The sequence below is a fragment of the Ambystoma mexicanum genome, chromosome 14 (assembly GCF_040938575.1).
Source record: "Ambystoma mexicanum isolate Mex_15411 chromosome 14, UKY_AmexF1_1, whole genome shotgun sequence".
Lineage (NCBI taxonomy): Eukaryota > Metazoa > Chordata > Amphibia > Caudata > Ambystomatidae > Ambystoma > Ambystoma mexicanum.
The window spans coordinates 184,842,244-184,864,466 of record NC_090940.1 but is presented as its reverse complement, the minus strand read 5'-3'; positions in this window follow the sequence as shown (position 1 = coordinate 184,864,466).

Here is a 22,223-nt window from a genome sequence, read left to right as displayed (position 1 = left end):
AATAGCTTGAGCTACAATAACAGAGTCAGGAAACATCTTGGGAAAGGAGCGTGTTTCGAGAGGCTCGTAATCAGGACGTCTGGACAAGGCATCAGCTATGATGTTATGTGTTCCAGGAAGGTGAAGAATTTGAAACTGGTATTGGGCAAAAAAGAAGGCCCAGCTGGCCTGACAACTGTTTCTGCACTCCAGGGATTGTAACACTTGTAAGTTCCGATGGTCCGGACACACTTGTACTGGGTGTTTGGCTCCCAGAAGGAGATGACGCCAGTCAGTGAAGGCTTGTTGGATGGCTAGCAACTCCTTCTCCAGGACGGAATAATGAGTTTCACTGGGAGTCAAGTTACGGGATAAATAGGCAATGGGATGTTCCATCTTGTCATCAAGTTCTTGTTTCAAAAATGCTACGATGGCGTAGTAGGATGCATCAGTCTCAACTAGGAAGCGTTGGTCTGTATCAGGTTGAGCTAGGATGGGAGCGCAAGTGAACTCCAATTTCAGTCGTTGAAACGCTGAGTTCTGAGCTGAGGACCACTGAAACGGAGTTTCCAAACCCAAGGTAGTGAACCTTTGATACATGGAAAAGAAATTTTTCAGGTTTGGCCAGGAGCTTATGTTCACGTAAATGTTGTAAAACTGCCTTAACGTTGGTGCTTCCGAGGATCCTTGGAGTAAATCAGTATGTCGTCTAGGTATATAATGATGAAAAGGAACAACATGTCAGAAAAAACCCGATCCATGAAGCGTTGGTATACTGCGGGGGCATTAGCGAGACCAAAGGGCATTACCAGGTACTCAAAGTGGCCAAAGGGAGTTCTGAAGGCTGTCTTCCACCCATCGCCTTCTTTTATACGAATGAGCTGATAGGCAGCCCTGAGGTCAAGTTTAGTGAAAACGACAGCACCCCTCACTGCCTCCATGATGTCCGAAATAAGAGGTAATGGGTAGCGGTCCTTGAGGGTGCATTGGTTGAGGCCACTTTAATCCAAACATGGTCTAAGCTCCTTGGAGTCTTTTTTAGGGACAAAGAAGAGAGAAGCACCAGCTGGGGATTTGGAAGGTCGAATAGTTCCATTTGTTAAATTGGTGTCCAAATATTCTCGGAGAGCTCTCTTTTCCAGTTCAGACAAAATGAACATTCTTCCAAAGGGAATCACCGCTGAAGGCTCTGTCAATGGCACAATCCTCAGGTCTGTGAGGTGGGAGAGATTGAACAATGGCTGTTGAAAACACTTCTGAGTATGTTTGGTATGCTTGGGGAATCTGGATGATGTTGGAGACAGTTACTGAGGATTGCTGAGGTTCCTGGAGGTCTTCTGAAGGGCTTGACAAGGTGGTAAGAGATAAACAGTGGGACATGCAATGTTCTGAACCGAGAAACAAGGAACCTGCCTCCCAATTGATGTAGGGATTGTGCTTCTGTGACCAGGGCATGCCCAAAACCAAGGGATAATGAGCCGATTTAATGATGTCAAACTTGGGGATTTCCTGATGATTGTTTATTGACAACAGTAAGTCCTTAGTTTGGTGGGTTATGGGTCCAGAAGACAAGGGTCTGCCGTCAATGGCTTCAACCGGTTGTACTACTTCTTTGGTTTCTCGTGGGACGTGATGTTTAACAACCCAATCATGGTCTATGAAAATGCCCATGGCACCACAGTCCACTAAAGCCAGGATGGGGTAGGATTCCTTCTGGGAAAAGGATAAGATTGTTTGCAGGATCACAAGAGTGTTCTGTCCAGGAGATTTCAAGGAGGGAATAGATGAGGAGCAAACGTCTTTCTCCCGAAGCTGTGCTCCGCCTAGGATTGGGAGCTGGCGTTTCCCGAACGCCGAGGTGGCGCTATGGGACATTCCCTTACATGGTGTTTATCAGAGGCACAATACATGCATAGCCCAGTATTGATCCTACGCATCCTTTCCTGGGGGGAAATAGGTCCTCGGAAGGCTCCTAATTGCATTGGTTCAGGTTCAGATGTTTGCGTAATGGTTGCTTCTTTAGGACCGGGATAGTTCGTGGCTGGCTTAAGGGATGCTGATTTCGATTTCCTCTTCTATGCCTTCCTTTCCTGAATCTGGAAATCAATCTGTAGAGAGAGGTCCATGAGGGCTTGAAAGGAGCTAGGGCGAGCTACTGTTACGCTCACCTGGCTCCCACAGGGGTGTCGAGCGGAACTGGACAGCCACGGGCTCCACCAACGTGATGCGTAGTGCAGAGATGACTGACTGGACTGGCCCACCTAGCTTCGTCTGCTTGACCCGTAAAAGTAGTCTCCTAAAGACGGAGAAAGGGAATTAGCCACCTGTGGATTTGAGTATTAACACCTCACTGCGTCCCCACTTATCACTTCTGACATTCCCTTTCACAAAGCTCACCTTATAGTTTTGTATGATGAGCTCTCCATCCTGCGAAGAATGCAGGGGCGCGTTGAAGGCCAGTTACTTCACAGGCTTGAGGATATTGGAAGAGTTCTGGACAAATCTTGGCTCCAAACCTCTGGGCGAAAGGCCATAAGTATATAGATCTAAAGAGTTCAAAATGTCCGATTAATCACTCTTGTCCAATTCCTTGTTTCTTTTGCAGCTTAGACCCAAAAGATGATCGTCTTGTGGCAGCTGAAAGCGTTCAGGTAAGATTCTGTGTTTTGTAACACTGTCCGGTAAATGATGCCAAGGTTTAACTCGCTGCTTTCTCTTTTCGTGCAGGTGCAGCGTAGGAAGATTTGCCGTGCTGGTGGATAATACCTCCTGCGGTAAAATCAGGTAAGCATATGGTGGCAAGAGATTGTCCTTGTTTGTTCCCTTGGCTCACCTTGTTGTTTTCTTGTCCCCCTTAGGCGCTGGAATGCGGCAACCAGGTGATGGAGCCAGCACCGGATCGTAGACATGCTGCGAGGAACGGTGAGTATGGCGCAGCGCTGCTGCTGGCGATGCGACGCGTTTAAAATGAAGTCTGTTTCTGGTTCAAAGATGCGCTGAATCCGAAATCAGGTAAGAAATCCAGTAAAGTTCTTGTACTAACCTTTCTTCTTCTTTCCCTTCTTTCTAGGCGCTCTGGACTCGAGGCGGGCGTGGCAGGATGCTGGATGCTGACTGCAGACACAGTGAGCGTTACACTGCTGGATGCAGGATAACGCGAAGCATGTGCTGCTCTTCGGGCGTAGTTTAAATAGCCTTCAAAGTAGTCCCAGGTAAGTATTCCTCCACAGCAACCACTGAGTAACAAAATAGTCCCTAAGATAAAATAGTCCCTTCAAGCCTCACATGGGCTTGGATGCTTGGATCCCTTGCAGCATGGTCTGCATCGGGTAAGTTTTAACATATGAGCCTGGCGCCTATGGCACCAGGACTGATGTCCCATATAAGCCTGGCGCCATAGGCGCCAGGACTGTACCCAGATAGCCCCTAACAGGGGTTGCTGGGTTTGCTCCAGGTAACATGATGCCTGCTTCCGGGGTTGATGGACTTGGTCTGGATGCCCGGGGGTAGGCATCAAGACAGCACTCCCCCCAAGGCCTCTCCTAAAGTCGTTCCTCCCCTTGGCCTTAGTTTTTCTGGGAAATTCCGGTGGAATCTTCTCACCAACCTAGGTGCATGAACGTGGTCACTAGGTTCCCATGACCGTTCTTGTGGTCCGTAACCTTTCCAGTCGATTAAATAAAAAAGTTTTGACTTAACCATTTTGGAGTCCAGGATACATTTCACTTTGAATTCGGGTTCCCCGTCTATAAGGACGGGGTCAGGTGGCTTGGTTAGTTTTGTCCCAGGTTGTACTGGCTTCAGAAGTGACACATGGAAGACGGGGTGAATTTGCATACTAGCAGGTAATTCCAATTTGACGGCCACCGGGTTGATAATGGCCTTAATAAGGTAAGGTCCCAAATATCTAGGGTTAAAGGTGTGCTTTCCTTTTAGAGGTATGTGTTTTGTGGCCAACCAAACTTGATCCCCAATTTGGTATTGTGGAGCATCACTTCGATGCTGATCAGTGTTTTTCTTGTACTTTTCTTTCGCATGTTTCAAATGTTCAGTTGCTTCCTTAAAGGCTTGTGTAATAGTAGCGTGCAGATGGTTCACTGCGGGCATTTCTAAGTGTTGAGGCGGGTCAAGTTCTGAGGTTCGAGGGTGGTGCCCGTATATGGTATAAAAGGGGCTTTGTCCAGTTCCAGAATGTACAGAGTTAATGTATGCATATTCGGGGATCCATAGAATGTCCTTCCAATTACTTTCAGTCTGGTGTAACATACAACGCAGGTACTGTTCAAGAGTCTGGTTGGTCCTCTCTGTTTGGCCATCGGTCTGGGGATGGTGGCTGGTCAATAACCTCATGTCGATTTGCGCCAATTGACAACATTTCTTCCAAAAATGTGAAATGAATTGACTACCTCGGTCAGAGACTAATACGGAGGGAAATCCGTGTATTCGAACAATGTTTTCGAGAAACTCCTTGGCCAGAACTGAAGCAGAAGGTAATCCCTTTAAAAGAATAAAGTGGGCCATTTTGGAAAAAAGATCCATAATAACGAGAATGGTGTTAAATCCATTACATGGAGGTAGGTCTGTAATAAAGTCTAGCAATAAGGTGTGCCATGGTGTAGGTGGAATATCCAAGGGTTGTAAAGGGGCAGCCGTTTTTTTCTTCTGACTTTTGTTTTGGGCGCAAATGCCACAGGACATTACAAATGACTTTCCGTCTTTTCGCCAGGTGGGCTACCAGAATTGTCTCTTAATTTTAGCTTCAGTTTTTGCGATACCTGGGTGCCCTTCCATCAGGGTGTCATGATAATTGGAGATGACTAGTTCTTGTAGTTCCTTATGTGGTAGAAATAGACGCCCTTGATAATAAGGTAGGTCATTGATGACAGAGTAGTCTGAGCCTTTCTTTACCCAGTCCTGCAGAGCTGTTGGATTGAATAGTTGTTGGATCTTTACCTGAATATCTTATTGGGTTTGTAAAGTAGTTATGCCAAGAATTCTTTGTTCTGAAATTATAGGCACCGGCTCCGGGTTTGCATATGCTTCTTCCATTCCTATTCAGGATAAGGCATCTGCCTTGCCATTTTTACAGCCTGGTCGATAAGTGATCACGAAATCAAACTCGGCAAAGAACAATGCCCATCAAAGTTGGCGTGATGATTGGGCTTTGGCTGTCTTTAAATACTGCAAGTTCCGGTGATCAGTGATTACAGTAATGGTATGCCTGGCACCGAGAAGATAATGCCGCCAAGCCTTGAAGGCGGATTTGATAGCTAATAGCTCCTTATCGTTAACCGCATAGTTTAACTCGGGTGCCGAGAACTTTCTGGACCAAAATGCTACTGGGTGAAGTTGACCGGTTTCAGGATCCTTCTGGGACAGGACAGCTCCCATGGCTAAACTGGATGCGTTGGTTTCAACTATGTATGGGAGTTCAGGACGAGGATGCTTTAATACAGGTGCAGACGTGAATTTCGCTTTCAGTTCTTGGAAGGCATTCTCAGCTTCTTCAGTCCACAGGAAGCATTTGTTTCTTTGCAAAAGCGCTGTGATAGGGTGTACAACGTGCGAGAAATCCGGAAAGAATCTGCGATAGAAATTAGCAAATCCGAGCATGCTTTGTACTCCTTTAACTGAACTGGGTGATGGCCATTTGAGAATTGCATCCACCTTTCGAGAGTCCATTCGAACTCCTTTTGGAGTCAGGATAAATCCAAGAAATTCAACTTCTGTAGTATGGAAAATGCATTTTTCCAATTTTGCATATAACTTGTGCTGGCGTAGTTTCTCAAGGACTGCACGAAGGTGCTTCACATGGTCAGATTCTGAAGAGGAGTACACTAGAATATCGTCTATGTATACGACAACACAGACGTCAATGAGTTCACGCAGGACATCTTTCATAAAATACTGTAAGGCTGCTGGTGCATTGCACAACCTGAAGGGCATCACCTGGTATTCGAATAACCCGTACTTAGTGCGAAAAGCAGTCTTCCATTTGTCGCCTTTCTTTACATGTACCAGATGGTATGCCCCTCGGAGATCTAATTTAGTGTAGATGCAAGCATCCTTTACTTGGTCTAGTAATTCTGGGATCAGAGGCAATGGGTATCGCTTCTTAACCGTGATCTGATTTAAGGCGCAGTAGTCTATGCACGTTCTGAGGTCACCTTCCTTTTTTGGCACGAAGAACAAAGCTGAAGATGCAGGGGACTTGGATGGATTAATGAAGCCATTGGCAAGGTATTGGTCCAAGTATTGTCGTAGGTGAAGGTTCTCGGGTTCCGTAAGTGCGTAGATCCTACTACATGGAGGTTGTGCACCAGGTATGAGATCAATTTGACAATCGTATGATCTGTGAGGTGGTAAGGTGTTTGCCTGTTCTTTTTGGAAAACAACCTGGAATTCTTGCTATTCGTGCGGTAACTTCACAATTGGAGTAGCTACTGTGGCCAGGTCCTTGTTCAAGGTTTTTATTGGGTAACAAGTATGTGCACAATCCGAGAAGGTTATTCTCTTCTCTCGCCAATCAATACAAGGATTATGTGTTTCCAACCAAGGTATCCCCAGTATTATTTGGAACTGTGGGGCTTTGATTAAATCAAACACAATAGTCTCTCGATGCCCATCCTGACCCAATAATGTCATCTCTGCGGTGGAATGAGTTACAGGCCCAGCGGCAATTTCAGTTCCATCGACTGTGGTGATGACATCCGAAGTGGTCTTTCTGCAGAGAGGTAGATTCATCCTAGAAGCCAATTCTTGGTCCACATAGTTTCCTATGGCCCCACTATCAATGTATGCCCTAACTCCGTGCAAACGTGATGGCTGCCTTGGATCTATAAGGACCATTGGTATGATGAAATGCGAGGTCTGAGTATCCTTCTTCAAGCTCGGCAAGCGGACCTCTGCGCTTGTCGGGCTTGGTCGTTTCCCGAGTCAGGCTCCATATGGCTTTTATCAGCAGCTCCTACCACCTTCTTGGGTGGTTTTACAGGGCAATCCCGTAGAAAATGTCCCGAATTTCCACAGTATAGACATAGTTGCATTTGCTGCCTTTTTTCTCTTTCCTTCTGTGTCAAGGGTCCTTTAACTCCTCCGATTTGCATGGGTTCTGAGGCATCTGTTCCTTTGGGGGTAGCGTTGGGTTTAACCAACACCCGGTTCTCAAACTTGGCTCGATCAGCCTTTTGATTCTGAAGTCTGTGATATAACTGGACCACTAAGTCTATATATTCAGCACAGTCTTGAGGTGGGTTCACAACTTGATCCAAAACATCTTTGAGTTCTCCTCGAAGTCCCCGATGAAACAACGTAATCCGTTTTTCCTCGGGCCATCCAGTTTCCACCACCAACCTATTAAAGGTTGCAATTTAGGTTAGAAGGTCTTGGTTACTCTGTCGTAGGGACAAAAGTTTGTTATCCAGGGTCCTGTCCTTGAGAGTGCTGGGCAAATAGTCTTTCCATGCCCATTTGAAAACTCTGAAAATCCAGAAGAATAGGGTCATCCTGATTGACTAGTGGGATTGACCAATCCGCTGCACTGCCGCTGAGATATGATAATACGAAGGCTACTTTGGCTTGATCGTTTGGAAAGGCTCCAGATCTGTATAAAAAGTGCAAATGGCATTGGTTCATGAACATAGCAAATCTTTTCGGGTCCCCCGCAAAGCGTTCTGGCGGGGCTAAAGCGATATTGCCTGGTAAAATCACTTGCACAGGGTTGCTTCGTGAAACAGGGTTTGGAATCCCCCCGAGTCCCGGTAGGGGTGTTTTCCCCGCTTTGTTTTGCAGTAATTGTCTAGCAAGATCACCAGTGCGTTCCTTCGAAACAATCAACTCTCTCCTGAGTGTATTAGTTTCTTGGCGAGCGGCATGTACTTCAGCCCTAAGATCCCCTAATAATTGGGCCAGTTGGTCAGTTTGTGAGGTCTCCATGACACCCAGGTGAGAATTTGTAGGAAGGCTTTGCGTTCTGTTATGCTCACCTGGTTCCCACAGGGGTGTCGAGCGGAACTGAACAGCCACGGTCTCCACCAACGTGATGCGTAGTACAGAGATGACTGACTGGACTGGCCCACCTAGCTTTGTCTGCTTGACCCGTAGAAGTAGTCTCCTAAAGACGGGGAAAGGGAATTAGCCACCCGTGGATTTGAGTATTAACACCTCACTGCGTCCCCACTTATCACTTCTGACATTCCCTTTCACAAAGCTCACCTTATAATTTTGTATGATGAGCTCTCCATCCTGCGAAGAATGCAGGGGCGCGTTGATGGCCTGTTACTTCACTGGCTTGAGGATATTGGAAGAGTTCTGGACAAATCTTGGCGCCAAACCTCCGGGTTAAAGGCCGTATGTATATAGTTCTAATGAGTTCAAAATGTCTGATTAATCACTCTTGTCCAATTCCTTGTTTCTTTTGCAGCTTAGACCCAAAAGATGATAGTCTTGTGGCAGCTGAAAGCGTTCAGGTAACAGTCTGTGTTTTGTAACACTGTCCGTTAAATGATGCCAAGATTTAACTCGCTGCTTTCTCTTTTCTTGCAGGTGCAGCGTAGGAAGATTTGCCGTGCTGGTGGATAATACCTCCTGCGGTAAAATCAGGTAAGCATATGGTGGCAAGAGATTGTCCTTGTTTGTTCCCTTGGCTCACCTTGTTGTTTTCTTGTCCCCCTTAGGCGCTGGAATGCGGCATCCAGGTGATGGAGACAGCACCGGATCGTAGACATGCTGCGAGGAACGGTGAGTATGGCGCGGCGCTGCTGCTGGGGATGCAACGCGTTTAAAATGAAGTCTGTTTCTGGTTCGAAGATGCGCTGAATCCGAAATCAGGTAAGAAATCCAGTAAAGTTCTTGTTCTAACCTTTCTTCTTCTTTCCCTTCTTTCTAGGCGCTCTGGACTCGAGGCGGGCGTGGCAGGATGCTGGATGCTGACTGCAGACACAGTGAGTGTTACGCTGCTGGATGCAGAATAACGCGAAGCATGTGCTGCTCTTCGGTCGTGGTTTAAATAGCCTTCTAAGTAGTCCCAGGTAAGTATTCCTCCACAGCCACACCCGAGTAACAAAATAGTCCCTAAGATAAAATAGTCCCTTCAAGCCTCACATGGGCTTGGATGCTTGGATCCCTTGCAGCATGGTCTGCATCAGGTAAGTTTTGACATATGAGCCTGGCGCCTATGGCGCCAGGACTGATGTCCCATATGAGCCTGGCGCCATAGGCGCCAGGACTGTACCCAGATAGCCCCTAACAGGGGTTGCTGGGTTTGCTCCAGGTAACATGATGCCGGCTTCTGGGGTTGATGGACTTGGTCTGGATGCCCGGGGGTAGGCATCATGACAGCTACTCTGGCTAATTCGTCCTTTATCTCCTCATTTAAACCTCTTTGAAAGAGGGTAAAGCTGGCTTCCGGGGACCAGTCAGCTTCTTTGACTAACTGAAGAGTGTCACATACGTGAGCGTGTCCTGGGTCCCTTGTTGGAATTCGAGCAATCTTTACTGAGCACTGTAAACGAGCTCAGGGCAATCAAACATGGCCTTAAGGGCTGCCACAAACCCATCGTAATCATCCAGGAGAGCATCGCCAGCGTTGACTAAGGGAGTAGCCCAGGTTAAGGCATTGCCCGTAAGATGAGATATCATGAAGCCAACCTTAGCTTGTGGGGTGGAAAAATAGTATGATTTGAAAGTGAAATGTACCAAACAGGAATCTAGGAAGGCACGTACATTTTTTGATGATCAGTCGTATCTGTCTACTAATCCCCCTAACAGGACACTTTCCTTGGCAGCAGCATCTCTGGACAAAACCAGCTACTTTAATGCAGCATTCTCAGCCTTAAGGTTCTGAACTTCAGTGGTTAATTCTTGCATGCGTCTCATGAGGTCCTGGACTGCGGCTGTCAAGGAGTTCCCCCCTTCTCACCTGAGTTCGGTCTTTGCTGGATTTCTTGATCAATGCCTTCTTGCGGACGGATCAAGTCTTGAATAAGGCTGCACGAGTCTCTTCCGACTCCAGCGTGCGTTCAAAGTTCCAGGATGCAAGGATCCAGGAATCCAGGAAATTTACAGAGTGTGCTACTAGCACACGAGTCCAGGAATCAAGAAAAGAAGGAAAGGGACTAGGAATGGGGTAGGCTGAAAGAAGCAAGGAAAACAATACCGCGAGCTACGGAGCACACGTCTGGTCGCTACTTCGCAATAGCATTGAGACGCGCGGAGCCACGGGAGGCGTGGTCTATTAATAGAACACGCTACGTCCAAGGTGTAGAGCGAGGAAGGTGTTTCACAGTGGACGGCCATGTTGGAAGTACAAGGGAGTGTAAGCCCTGTTGAGACAAGGACCAGGAAGTCCAAAAGGGGCATGTTCTGTAGTTCATGACAGCAGCTTCCATATCTGTCTTCGTATCAAGTTTGAGGCGTCTCAATCTGTCACAAGTTTCTCCCCTTCGCACCTGTTTTTCCTTTCTTGTGACGCTCTTGGACGTAGCTTCCTTTTTTCTTACTGTCCGGGCTTTGTATAAACCTGGACGTTGGTCTTCTGAGTCCAGCGTGAGGTTTTAGCCTTCCAAATGGAAGCGTTCAATATCCGGGCGAGGAACCAGGAGGCAGACGAGTCGGCTTGAAGGAGTCGGGGCTCCGAGTACGAGGAATTTCCATGAGTAGTCCACGAAAACAAGGTAAGGGGAAAGGAGTAAATGAGTACCAGGAAGGAAGGAAGGAATTAAGCTATCAAGATGGGCGCGAAGAGAACTTCGGAGACACACATCTAGCTACACCAAGCAGTAGCGTTGAGACGCGTGACACCGACGAGGCACCTTTTTTTTCTTAGGAAGCCGAACGAAGCATGGAAAGGCTGGTGTGCAGCGCTTCAGAAGCGCCGGCCATGTTGGTAGAACCGCAGTGTTTACACCGCGGTGCATCATGGACCATGAAGTCCCAAATGGGTGGGTTCGGCGGATCATGACAACAACCCTGTGTCACTGCACTGAAGGTGCTGTGTAACACACATAAAAATTGGTGCTCATGGAGTAGGTGAGGCTCCAGTGCCCAAGATCACACAAAACACACACAGCAAAACATATGTAAGAGTGGGAAAAAGGCTCACACTCTTACCAGGTGAAAAAAATGAATCCTAGAAATCCAGCAAAGCTGCTGAGGGACTCATTAGGTAAGGGAAATCAGCCATTTATGAGAAATCTCCCTCACAGTGTTCTTATGGGTTTGGACCTCCTGAGGTATTGGGACTAGGCCTTTCTCTAGTATCCCTTGGCCAGTCTTTCCCCCTCCTTTACTGTATATGGATTTCTCCTGCGATTAGGTAAGAGAATGTAACATTGCTCAGGTAGTCTGGATCAATAATTCCTGACATCACATCGAATCCATATCTTCAGGCTAGTCCTGCTTTCGAAGCTAACCTTATGTATGTTCCTGTGGAGGTCGGGGGGAGGCTAAAACCAACCGGGTGGGGACTAAACGTCTTTCTCCTACCATTATTACTACTTCAGTTGTGCTCTGTAAATCAAAGCCAATCGGCTCAGTTGTAGCTACTGTAGGTGCATGGGCTTTGGGGCGTAATTTGGTAAATTGGAGGGTACCCCAATTTTTATCAGTTGGCTCTGATCCCACCCTAACACCATATGTGGCGGGTCAGAAGAAGGGCATGGACTCCAACTTGTCATCTCACGAGTGATTTTTATTAACTGAAAAAAAAACACCTCTCTTTCCCGGTATCAGGTAATAAAATCACGGCAAAAATGACGCCGGTAAAAAGAATTGCAGCAAGAATGTTGTGGTTTGACCCGGTAAGGATGTACCCGATTATTCCATTTAAGGGGAGCGGGGATTGCGGGGGTGTTCCCCGCTCACCTTAAATGGTATAATGGGTCCGGTGGTAGCGGGGGGGTGCCCCACATACTTTACATGATTGTGGCGGCAAAACCAAAGCATTTTGGCCGCAATATTTTGTATTCACAGCCATTTTTGCCGCGATTTTAAGACATGGAACCTCGTTCCCTATGCTAAAGGTTTCCCTACCTAACCAAACTAAATAATGTGCATGTCAGTCATTAGTGAGAGTCCAAACCGGAAAAGCACACTGTCCAAAATGAACCAACACTACCACTAATATAACAACAAAAGATAGGAGAATGACTGCCTTCTCCTATGGGTTTTTTCTTTCGCCAAGTTTCATTCAATAACGTAATTTTATGTAGTTCCTGGCAACTACTTTTATTAAATCAGACAGTTCTACAATTGGGTTTTTCCTGGTTTCAAGTGTTTCTTTCCTTGGTGTATTCTCTTATTACTTCTTGTATTTCTCTTTCTCTCACTCTATTGTATTTATCCTTTTCCTTTCACAAGATGACTATGTCCAACAATTAGAACTTAACCCTTGACTTTGTGAGTTCTTGAACTTCACTTCATAGACTTTAGTTTTACTTTGACCGTGGGCCTTTTTCATTTCAAACTGTTCCTTTGGCTTGTCTTTCTCACAGTATCTCCTAATTGGCAATATCTCAGGGTTATCTACCCGGATATCCTAGGTCATAAACCTTCCAGTAAGGATTTTAAATACACATCAATGTCTCTTCAGAACTGGGTCGAGTATAAGCTTTCCAGTAATAATTCTCTTGCCCATCTCTAACTCTTGATATTTTACTGTGACTGGGACAAGTATGAACGTTACAGTAACGATTCTCTTTCTCTCCTTCAAATATCAATCATTGCTCTTGACTGAGGAGAGTAGGAGCGTGTATTACGCTCACCTGGTCTCTGCGGAGGCGTTGGGGCACGGTTGAAGAACTCCTGGGGGTGAGGTCGCTCGGATCAGACTTCACCCTCTGCGCTTATGTGGTGACTGTGGCAATAGGTGATGCTGCTCGGAACTGCTCCTCCGTGGAGAATAGGGGGAGTGAGTATGTCAGCTTGTGCACCTGATCCCCTTCCAGACCCCTTCTCCCAAACCGTGGAACCCCTGGGATTCGCTGTCCCTCAAAAGCTCACCTGTTGATTAGTTTTGGCGAGCACTCCATCCTGCTGCTTCTGGCAGGGCCGCTTGTATGATCTGGACTGAGTTCCTTCACTGGTCCCTTGCACGTGGTAGTCCAGTCCTGCAGCAACTAAGCCACTATACTTCAGGTAAGTGTTCCTGTTTGCCTTTGTCTTTCCTTGTGTGTTTTTGTTGTATTGTAAAGTTCAGTGTCTTGTATTGCTGTCCGTTCCGCTTTTGAGGTTTGCTCTTTTGCTTTCTTCCCTTGCAGGTGATGTTGCCGGCCCAACAGAAGCTGCAGAGCTCGAGGCGGCAGCCGGAGGGAACGGGGAACGAAGCTGCAGCGGTACAGTAGCTGGTAAATTGTTAAATAGGGGGCGCACGGGGTTCAAATGTGTCGCAACCCTAGGACGGATGTTCTAACCTTGTCTTTCTTCTTCTTCATAGGGTCCGAGTTCGTGGATGCAGAGCGCAGTGCTGCAGCGTCGGGATCAAGATCACTGGATGTCATGAGATGAGTCTGCAGATGAAGCGATGAAGCACCGGTTTCCTGGAGGTGGGTATGCAGAACGCCTGGTTTCAAAGGTAAGTAAACTGGCCCAAGCGGCGGTGAGCGTCACGGTGCACGCGAGTGCGCAGTAATGCAAAGCACCGGCCTTAAGGATGGAGCAGCTTATATAGCTGAGCTTCTGAAGCCACGCCCACCAGGTTCAGCCTGCCAGCCACACCCTGCCACACCTGATGCGTCAGCACATGAAGACCAGGCCTATGGAGACACACATGATGAGTCAGCACATGAGGATGTTGTCTGGAATAAAGGCTTTCAGCTCCTGGAAAGTTCTTGTAAAATAAAAGCACTCCTGCACTGAAATAAAGTAAAAGCACTCCTGCACTGAAATAAAGTGTTCCTGCTCACATCTCTATATGAGCCTGGTGCCAAAGGCACCAGGACCTAGTCCAGCCAGGGCCCCTGTGTTTATGGGCCCCAAATGGACATAAGTGAGTCAAGTGACCCATTGCCCCATCACTGAATGGTGTGGTCTTTGTGTTCTGTGGCCTGTGGCCATGACAGCGTGGCAATAATAATGTTCCTTTTCTTTGTTCAGTCTCAATATCTGATCTGGACTCGGACGAGTATGAACTTGCCAGTAAGATTCTCTTTCTCTTGACTCAATGTGAATACTTTGTTTTGACTGGAACGAGTATCAGCATGACAATAATGATTCTCTTCAGTAGCCATCCCTCGCCTCTCATTATCCACGTTACCTCTTATGCTTGAGGACAGCATCACCGAATCTTTCAGCAGTTTGGAACTTTCCTCTGTATTTGTCATGTTGGCCTCTCGTAGTTCGTGATTTACATCTTCATTTTCTCTCTTCTCCAATGAAGTGGTGTCAACTTCGGTCATGCCACCTCTTATCTCTTGGTCTGGGTTTGGACATCTCGGCTCCTCTCATCCCTTCTTTGTGCTAGTGCCACCTGTCGAATGCCTCAGCTGAACTTCTTCACATAAGATGCTGTGCCTGCAGTGTTCCTTCAGAATATCTCTCTCATCTTCCAGTCTCTGCCTACTTCCTTTATTGCGTTTTGCTGGGACTTCCCCAACGTAACGTAAGTCTTTTCTCTCTATTTGCTTTAGGATATGTATTCCTCCACCTGTCTTTCCCCTCGTCTCAATATCATATAGTATTTCCCTTAGAGGAAAAACTAGTACATTTTGATGGCAATAACAGATAGAGGTATGTTCATCATACTTGTCTTCACTTGGGGTATTTAACAATATGTTGGTAGTGTTTATCCTACAGAGTTCCTCATCAGAATGGCAGTCCTTGTCCGCAAAGGGGGAGTCTATCCTGGTGAGGTCCTGCTTGCCTCTAATCCTATGGTGGGTATTGTGGAGTGGGCTCACCTCGCTAGCGTCAAAGGGAAAGACTCCTCCTTGGGGAGAAGTGACCAATCCACTTGATTTGTCACAGCCGCCTCAGTGGGAAGAAGAGGTGTATTAACCGGCCATTGACTGGTTTAGTAGCATTGATGTTTTGGCAATTTGGGCAAACTAGGTATTCATGTAGTGAAATCTTATCCAGAGGTAATCAAATGTGTGCACTCTTTTCAAATGTTCTTATCCAAAGAGACAACCGTGTTATCCCTGTTGGTTCTTTTAAAGACCATGAAAAACAACTTTACACTACTTACATTCATATCTCCTGACGTCATAAATTCGACAGAAGCAGTCACAAGCTCTTGCAGAGCTTTGGGCAATCTGCCCAGTAGGACCACATCATCCGCGTAGCCAGTATGTTTTACGAAGTAAAATAGATAAAATATCAGTACGGTTTCTGTAAAGGTATTTCTCCAGGTTGAGAACTTAATTATTAAAAAGCAGGGGGCCAGGACGCATCCCAGGCAAACCTCTCTAATAATCTTGAATGTACTTGTGCGTTCACCATTCTTACCAAAGGTGATGAAATCTTCAGTTTTAAAATACAACCACATGATAATGTCTAGAAGGCTGAGGATATTCAAGTCACAAATACATGATATGATATGATATATATATTATAAAAATCTATCTGGATTAAATATACCAAGGCGCCTTGTCTTGGATTTTATGTGTCTTAATGGACAGCATCTTCCCTCCAATTTATCTTCTCCTCCTCCAATTTATCTTCTCCTTCTCCTTTAGCACCCCCCTCTCTTTTTTTGCTAGCTAAAAAGACTTTTTCTTTATCCAGGGGTAGCTCCTTAGATGCATTTGTCCTTCCAATTCCAGATCCATTCTCATATGTCCCTTTCTTCTTTTCATGTTTTTTCCCCTGAAGTGTCTTTCCTTTTTATTTCTTGTGAGGATAGACGTCTAGCTTCCTTGACTTGGCCTGATTCTTAGCAGAATACTATTTTCCTTTCCTTGTTCTGAATCTCAATTTCTTCTGTCTCATCTCATCCTTGGGCCAGGTCTTCTGTCCTTATTAATTATTTTGGCTTGGATATTTGGTACAGACTATTTTTTGTTTATCAATGGAGTGTCTTCCAAGGTTGTCTGTTAATTATACAAGCACACTCCTTATTATATTTATATCACCCACAAAGCCCTCTTTGCCATCTATCCTTCTTTCAAAGGAACTCATGAATTTGGCGGCGCCTCACTGGTCAATTAGTTTGTCTGCCCGAGAGAGGCGGTGTGCATCTGTCTTTGTGACAGAGTTGAGCCCCCGGTAATCCATGGATAAGCAAACCTCTGCGTTTCCGTTACTGTACCTTTTAGGGACAAAAACCACTGGGCTAACCCAGGATCTGCAGGACAGCTCAATAACCCCTGCAAACTGAATCAGCAACTGGTGGCATTCCTGAATTTGCTGTTCGATAAAACTGGGGAGAATTGAACTCCATCTAGAGACCTGTCAGTGGGCTCGGTGTGAAACAAGACGGATGGCTGCCTAGACTGTACACCAACTCTTACCTTTGATTTTTTTTCCTCTTGCGGTGCATATTCAATTTGGAACAAATCCCGCGTTGCATTTGCCTTAAGGAACTACAATTGCCATTATATTTGTAGTCCTTGGGGCCCATTTCCTTTCCTCACTGTCTGGGAGGTGCCAGCCTGCATATGTAAAGCAGCTGGTTTCCAGCCTCACGTCAGAGCAGTTTGTTAGCAAATTTATGTTCCGTTTTACTCGATTTTAGCTCATTTTAGCCTCATCTATTGTCAACCTTAATTGATGCGGCGTAATATGATTTTTTTTTTTTTAATTTCAGGATTTTAATTCAGCGTAGTGCTTGAAACTGGTTACCTAGAGTGTACACCAACTATTACCTTTGTTTTTTTCCTCTTGCGGTGCTTATTCCGTTTGGAACACATCCCGCGTTGCATTTGGCTTAAGGAGCTACAATTCCTATTATTTTTGTAGTTCTTGGGGCCTATTTCCTTTCCTGACAGCCGCGTCACTGAGGTTCCACTCATCGCCAGTCCGCGCATGACACGCCAGCGTTGAGCACTGTTGGATGGCATCTCAGGAGAATGAGAGAAGTTGCCTTATGGACTTGGCAAGGGATACTTGTGAGGTCTCTCCTTGTGTACACAAGCCCCATAAACAGGTTTTTGGCAAATCTTGGGTCCGTAGAAAAGACATCCCTTCTTTGGAGTAATAACTCCCTGCCTATAAAATTGCCGTTACTTAACACAAGATCATTAGATAGACATGCACTGGAAGTGCAGGATTACATTACAGACAAGAGATCAATTTTATGGCTATTAAAGAGACATGACTACAAGATTCAAGTGGCCCAAAATACTTATTTAGCTATCCCACACGGTTTTTCGCTTTTTTTGCCAAAATAAAGAGGGGAACAGAGGTGGAGGGGTGGTTATTATAGCTCGCTCAAATTAAAAAAAAATTCAAACATCGGTTGGCTGTCGGGGTACTGAAGTTTTGTTTATCAAAAGTACCCCTTCTCCAAATAATTGTCTAAACATTGTATTATTATATCGGCCCCCTCATGAAACATTACACTTCCAGGAGGAAGTGGTCACTCACCCCTGACACACATCATGCCATCTATTTTTATAGGTATTTTACACTACCTGTTCTCCTACCAACCTCGTCCTGATGACAGTTCGGTCCCTTCAGCTACAACACAGCACTTCCTCAGGGTCATTAGCATTCCGAACCAGAAACACCAATTACCCAATTTGTCGAAAACAATGGCGTACTACTACCAATAAGTAGTACATGTATTTGCACAAATACCTATGCTACTAACCATCACTATAATCTACAGCTAAAACGTATTTTTGCTTCAGCCCTATGGGCCTATGCGTTTTTTAAGGCCTTATGTTGAATTATAGGCCGGACCTTTTATATGTCGGTCCGTACATGAATTAACGTAAACGTTTTTTTAATTACATTTTTCTTGTTTTGTGAACTTGTCTTCTGGCTAGTATTTGATAAACCTAGCTTGCTGCAACTTGCACCTACCCCACATACACCTTCGAACAGGGGTAGCTTCTGACTCTTTTTCCTTCCTATATGTAACCCACCCTCTCGAGTCAGGCCCCCTCTTAAACAAAAAAGAGGGTCCCCCTTGCCCAGCATATCTCTTGCTCCCACAAATATAGACTGTAAAAACATCCAAGTAGCCTTTGCAGCTAAAATATCATTAGCCCAAGTTAAAATCCAGGCTAATTTGACTGGGAGGGGGCAAAGGAACCCTATTATCTCGCTTGATGCCCCGATCAATCCCCTTCTTTGGGTTTTGAATTTAGGAGAATAACTAAGGATGCTCTGGCTAAAATCATGACCAACATGAGGTCAACTACTTGTGCAGGAGAGCTCTTGCCATCCAGATTTATTCTGAACAACAAGACTTTGTTCCTCCCCTTTCTTACACGTCTCATCAATGCTAGCTTTCGCGACGGTTGTGTCTCTGAGGCTCTTAAGAGGGTCTCAGTTACTCCTCTACTAAAAAAACAAGGCCTTGATCCTAAAGATTATACTAATTTAAGATCTATAACTAATGCCCCGTTTTTCTTGAGGATCCTGGACATAGTGGCTACTACACAGCTGCAGGAATACCTGGAAAAATCTGACCATTTTCATCCAAGACAATCAGGTTTCTGTACTAATAATGATTTCATCCAAAATGTTTGCGAAAAAAAATACAGAATGTGTGATTTGGCTGAATTTCGGCCATTCGAAAAATCCGAACGGCCGAAAAGTTCAACCAGATCACGCATTCGGAGCTGGGGGATGAGGGGGTGTCCCGTGCAACCTTGCTCACTATGTTGTGAGTGGGGTTTGTGGGGGTCACTGCTGCAGATGTCCTGAATTTTTTTTTTAAAAAGGACCGTGTAGTGCCGGTTCCCGATCAGAGAAGTGAAAGGGAACATGCGTTGCAGAGACACAGAGAGCCGGAATACAACGTAAGTAGCGGGATGGGACGAGGGTAGGGGTCTGTTGGGGGTGTGGGTAGGGGTGTGGGTGGGGGTGTGGGTGGTGGTGTGGTTAGGGGTGCGGGCCAAGTCTTAATGTTCAGGGGAGAAAAGACCAAACATTATTTTGAAAAAATAATCTTCGATCTTTTATCCCTCGAACATTTCTAATTCAGTCTTTTGTTCCATAATTAGGGATTGGGGTTGGAGAGTGCATTGTTAGACATGAAGTCTAAGATGCTTCACATCATGGATCAACGCAAGGTCAGGCTGCTGATGTTCTTGGACTTATCAGAAGTCATTGACCTTGTTGACCACGACAAGGTATTGGATTGATTGAGGGTCTCGGGTGGCATGTCAGACAATACCATGGCATGGATCAAGTCCTTTTTGACAGGCCGCCTATCACGGATTGTTTGGGCTAATGCCTGGTCCCGGAGGAACTCCTGAAATGGGGGGGTCTGTCAGGGTGCATGTATGTCTCCTTGCTGCTTCAACGTGTACTCTTGCTCATTGTGTAACTTGTTGGCCGGGCTTGGAGTCCATTTTTACGAACTATGCTGATGACACCCAGCTCGTGTTTGAATTGAGCCGCAAGTACGCAGAGGATTCGGATACTGTGAACAAAGTCAATACTACAATCCAGCAATGTATGAATGAAAATGGCATGTGCCTTAAAGCCAAGAAAATGGAGATGATGTTTTTTGGCTCATTTCAGGCAAGGTCCTAGTTAAACCCACAATATGCAATTTATTTGTGTTGAAGGCTACTATATCCCTATTGTGGAAAAAGTGAAGACACTGGGTTTAATTTTGGAGTCGTCTCTGAATACTAACGGTAAAACTGAGAGTGTAGTGAATAAAGCACAGTACAAACTGCGGTTTTTAAGGTTAGTTAAACCTTATGTTTCCGAAGCAAACTGTGCTAGTTTGTTACGTGCCCTCGTGATGCCCCGGCTGGGCTCTAGCAGTAACAACCTCAGACGTCTCCAAGTCCTCCAGAAGGATGCGGTCTGCATCATGAAGAATGTTCCGAGATATTAACCTATTTCTGTCAACAGAAGAAGCCTTCATTGGCTTCATGTGGATGCTCGTATTCAGGCCTTGACATTGGGGCATAAATGCATAAATGGGCAAGCCCCTAGTTATCTTAGAGAAACCGTTAATATCTGTACTCCGACTAGGTTTACCAGATCCTGTCGAGGCATCCGCATTTCAGGCCCTAGGAGTAAGAGAGCTAGAGGGCTGGGTAGGTTCTTTGTTTCGCAGGTTGCCCCTTTGTGGAACAAGCTGCCTTTGTCCCTTCATGCTGAAACAGATCTCCTGAAGTTTCAAAAGGGAATTAAAACAGCTGTTTCTGGTTGAACCCTTTCTGGCATTACTCACCCTTAATTCTGTCATCTGCTCTCTTTTTCTTTCTGCGCCCTGATGCCTGCGGGCTCCGGCGCATTACAAGCCCAAATAATATAACATAACAAGTGACCACAGTTCAAAGGTGAATATTGAACTTTATCAAGGGTGTGATAAACTGTCATGACTCGCTCCCTTCGCTCCTGTTCCCACCACTTGGGGGCATGATTTGGGGTTTATTCCCTACTGGACTTTTCCTCCGAACCTTATGCTACAGTGCTGTGATGAATGGGGAGCGCTAAATCCCTATTTTCCAAGCTACTTCCCTTCCGGATCCATTCCAGGTTTTTGGCAGCCAGCATGCTTCTTTAACCAAATGACTATGCTTCCCAGAATGCCTGGCCCACTGCTTCACCTCCACCCTTGCAGGACAAGGTTGGGTGGAGGATAGGCAACACCTGTGGCTGCAGGTGCAGCAATCAGCACACCTGAGGCGTGTGCTCGTTAAGCAGCTTTAAAAGCCTCAGTCTTACTTCAGTCCAGCGCTGGTCATCGTTTGCAGTGTTCCTGTTGTGACTAGTCCCTTGTTCCTTGTTCCTTGCCTTTGTACCTAGTTCCTAGTTCCTGTTTTCTTGTTCCTCCGCCCTGAATCTCGGATTCATGCGCTAATTGATTTCTGCTCCCTTGATTCCCTTTTTGTCTTCCTCTGTTTGCAGGCAGCATTTCTCAGTGCTTTCCCCTTTTAGATGCAGCCCAGTTTGTCTGTGTTCTATATTTCTTTGACTCTGTCCTTTGCTGCTGTAAACCCGTATGCCTTAGCCTTCCTCTTAGATTATCTTCCTGTCTTTTCCTTGGAGGGGTAGGGAGAAGTTTGCATTGGTTATTTCGTTTTTCCCTGCTCCTGATCCTTACTTTCTATTGGGATCCATTCCATGTTTTCCATTGCACTTCTGCATTTATTTCCCATTTGATTATTAGGTGTGGTGCGCGGTTGTAGCTAGCTCCTGTGTGAATGCTTATGTTTTCCTCACCAATTTGTAATCACTATTCCAACTTAGGTATTTAGTTTTCCTCCCATTGCTGTTCTAGCCTTTCTGGGTCCCAGTTTCATCAACAGGATTCGTGGGCTAGCTGACATTCAAGAGGTTTATCTCGTCCTCGTGAGTACAGTTCTTTAGTTCCCTTATTTAATACCATCAAGAGTGTTAGTTCACAGATCCTGTCATTGCTTGCCCTCCACGTGGGTTTAGCGCTGTCAGTACCTGTAACAGCAATTGGGGGTAAGGCGCTTGCCGACTTTCCTCGCGGTCAGGTGCTTACCCCACATCCCTTTTCATATATTGGTTTTGTTGTCACACTCTATTTGCACTCCTGGGTTCTAGCATACATGAGTTGTTGTTCCTGTGTGCACGTAGTTTAATTCGAAGCTATTCACTGTGTGATTTAGTGCACATTTCCCTTGCCATATTCGCTGCCTTTGTACTCGCCGGACTAATCCTGACAGAATGACCAGCCCAAAATTCCCATTGAATATGGCAAGTTTAAGAAAGAAAGGCAGCAAGGCCTCTAACAAGTTTGTACAGAAAGCTTCCCCTACCTTTACCTGTGACAATCAAATCACTAGTCCTGACTTAAATGAACTCCTTGTCACGAATGGGCATTTACGTGCTAAGTATTTTTCCCATAGGATGGCACATCCTACATTGCCTGATCCTAGTTCTATCTTTTGTTTTGATCCAGATTCTATGTCAGCGCAAGCCTTAGCCGCAGAAAACAACACACTGTTAGACTTATTATACAAGAGTACCTCTGTTGTTGAACCCCATGATTCCAGTTGTGCTTCACCTCAGATAGAACAGTTTCATGGTACAAACATACAGAATGGAGGGGTTCCCTGCATAACTTCTGTTTTCTACCCTCAGTCTAAAGCATACTCCTTTGCACAGGTACATACTATAGTCCCTAATGCCAAGAGGTCTAA